Genomic DNA, 3,566 nt, shown 5'->3' on the forward strand with positions numbered 1-3,566 from the left:
ATTTTGTTGAACCACCCTTTGCTTTAATGACAGCCTTTAGTCTGTTGGGATATTTCTCTATCAGCTTTGCACATCTAGATTGAGCAATATTTGCCTGCTCTTCTTTACAGAACTGTTCATGTTTGGTCAAATTGGATGGTGAGCGTTGGTGGATTGCTATCTTCAAATCTTTCCACAGATTAGGTCTGGGCGACACTAGGACATTCACTTTTTTCTCCTTCAACCACTGTATAGTCAATTTTGCTGTGTGCTTCGGGTCATTGTCATATTGAAAGCTGAACATTCTGCCCATCTTCAACTTTCTGGCAGAAGGTAGCAGGTTTTCCTCAAGAATTTGGCATATTTTGCCCCATCCATTTTTCCTTCTACCCTAAAGAGAGCACCAGGCCCTGCAGCAAAGAAACACCCCCACAACAGCATGCTGCCACCTCCATGCTTTACTGTAGGTATGGTGTGTTGTGGATGGTGAGCTGCATTGGATTTCCACCAAGTGTACAATTTGGTATTGAGGCCAAATAGTTCCACTTGGCATCAGAATCTTCAAGGTGCATTCTGGCAAAGCTCAAACGAGCCTTAATGTGGCCTTTCTTGAGAAGTGGCTTTTTCCTTGCGACCCTCCTGAACAAACCACAATTGTGGAGCGCTTGTGAAATTGTTGTCACATGCACACAATGACCACTCTTTGCCATAAAATCCTGTAACTCCTTCAAAGTGGCCATTGGCCTCTCGGTAGCCTCTCTTACTAGTTTCCTCCTTGCTCTTCATCCAGTTTGGAGGGACGGCCGGATCCAGGGAGGGTCCTAGTAGTACCAAACACTTGCCACTTCTTTATTATGAACTTTACTGTGCTCCTTGGGATTGATAAAACCCTTGAGATTTTTTTTTGTATCCTACTCCTGCCCTATGTCTGTCCACAACTCTATCCCTGAGATTGCCACCCATAGTCAGTTGTTTGCTGTCAGTTGCACTACCAAGCAAGGGAATGCTCCAGGAACAGCTGTTTTTATGCTTCACTAATCACACTGATTACAACTGACCATGGTCTGCAATGAAAATGGTGGTTACTTACACCTAATTGAGTTTACAAATATTGTTTGGGGTTGGGGGGGGGGGGGGGGGGGTAATCCTTTATTAATCTCAGTATTTGTTTTTTATTTTTTTAAACTCTTCTGAACTGTAGCTGTGATATCTTAACTTGGATGTTATAGATTGCATTGAGTAAGTAAAGATAGAAAAAATATTGTTTTGATTTAAGGCTGTAAAGCAAAAAAAAAAAAAAAATGGAATATTTCGAAGGGAGTGATTCTTTTCCATACCCACTGCGTGTGTGTGTATATATATATATCGATCGAAAGAAAATTGACAAAAAAGCCATAAGACAAGAGTGTTCCTATATACTCATTCATTCATTCATTCGATTTTTTGGGGTCTTCTTTTAATTCAACGGGCCCTGAAATCCCGCTCCAGAACGTAATGCCTCAAGCACTTTCACTAAATGGAAAATCGCTTGGTTTGCTGCTAAATATTTAAAGCCATTAATTCGTATAATGTCACTCTGGTGATATTCATGCCTTCTGTGCGTTCATTGTTGTCCTCCACACCATCCCCCATCGCACCGTTAAGGGGGGGGGAGGCGGGGGGGGGGGTTAAGGGTGACCTATGGCTGTCTGTCTCCGGTTGCCGTGCGATACAGGGAGCGTTACTAAGGGTAACTGGGAGCGTTGCTATGGGTTACAGAATGAGGCGGCCTCGTTCCTATCTGACAATCAGGGCTGTTCTGCCGCACATGGGCATGCAAGAGACAGAAGCAGTAAGATAAAATAATAATAATAATAATAATAATAATAATAATAATAAAACCTGCTAACTATGCACAGGTCAAACTTTCCAGGGAACATTAACTGGAATGGAAACTTCGAAGGATGAAGCCAAGAACAGCCGTCTTCTTCTAATGGAGAACAAAGATGGGTACATAACCGGCAGTTCTAGTGAGTTATTTGTGGTTTACTGTTATCCCGGAGTATCGCATAGTTCGGTAAAAAGTTTAAAATACAAGATTTCAAGTGTTTACATTTCATAGCTATAGTTGCAAAGTGAGCAAACGCATCTGCATCGTTAGGGTATTAATTACAAACCGTTAATACTTTAGTTTTTCCTAAATCAGTGGTTATTACCAGTTGTACTTTCAAAGATGCTTCCCTGCCTCTGCCTGGCGATGAAATTGCGACGTCGGCCTTTCCACTTTCTGATATTTCTGTTAACTGTGTACCGTCGGCCCGGCCTCCGATTTCTGTATCGTTAATCGTAATATGCTGCTGAGATTTCCCTTTCGGTAAAAGCATTGATTATTTTTTTTTTGGTTGGTATCTGAGTTGCCAGGCGTTCAAGAGCAAACTTAAGATGAATTTGAGGATCAGTGAAATGCAAAATATAGAAACTGGTTTAATGTTAGATTGTTGTTATTCCAAAGGCCTTTATTGAATATTGAACTTCCGCACCTGGACCGCACTTTTCATTAAATGTTTATGCTGTCATGTGGTCGTACGTGAAAAGTAATGACTGTAAGTAAAAAATTACATTTTTTGGAGGAAACAAGAAAGATTGACGCGTTTTATTTGGCATCTGCAAACTACTGAAAACTTGTAAATTGTTATCTGGATAAGATTTCATGTGCATGTTAAAAAAGATTTACAGAATTTACTTGAAACACAGGACTAAAAAGTCTATGCAATATCATTAAGGAAACAAGGTGTATGATATGATTGTATTTGACATCATTTCATCTCAAATGAGAAGCATCATCTGAGTAAATGTACATTTATTTTAACCAGGTCTTAAATGTCTAAATCATTTTTGACTATAAAGCATCCATTTCAAAAGCTAGCATTAAGTATTATAGTATTCAGGTGTGGAGGTCCAGATGTTAAATATAACAGTTGACGTTTTATCATAATTTTGTGTGTCTCTCCCGTGTGAATGAAACTTAAAAGTATTACATTTATGTTCAAATACTGATACTGAGACAATTTAAACTTTCAGTTAAAATGTATAGGGCACGTTAGATATTTATAAACGGAATTTATACAAATACGGACCGGAGTGCACATATTTTTTTAGTCGCTTAGAAAAAGTGAGGGCAAAACCTGCCGTGCTGTTGGGACCCTTTATAGATGCATTTTTTACACTGAAATATATAGCATAAGCTAGACATAGAGGGAAAAATGTGTATGGGGAGCCTAACAAATTAACCATTTTATAAAATCCATGAGATTACTTATTGTATGAAAATGGATTACTCTTCTTTAAGTTATGAAAGATACTTTTTACTTCTGCCATTTTTTTCCTGATTTTGTTAGCTATGTTTTCATTTTGTTTAATGCAGTAATGTATATTTGGAAATTTATACATAATTTTTGAAATTCTTATATAAACCAGATTAACACATAGCAGTAAGAAAATACAAAAAACAATTTGTTATTGTCATCAATATATTTTCTCTCTGTTAGGGATTAAATAAAGTAAGGCGGATTTGTTGTCTTTTTTTTTTTTTTTTGGAAACACAATTT

This window comes from Erpetoichthys calabaricus, chromosome 13 (genome assembly GCF_900747795.2).
Source record: "Erpetoichthys calabaricus chromosome 13, fErpCal1.3, whole genome shotgun sequence".
NCBI lineage: Eukaryota > Metazoa > Chordata > Cladistia > Polypteriformes > Polypteridae > Erpetoichthys > Erpetoichthys calabaricus.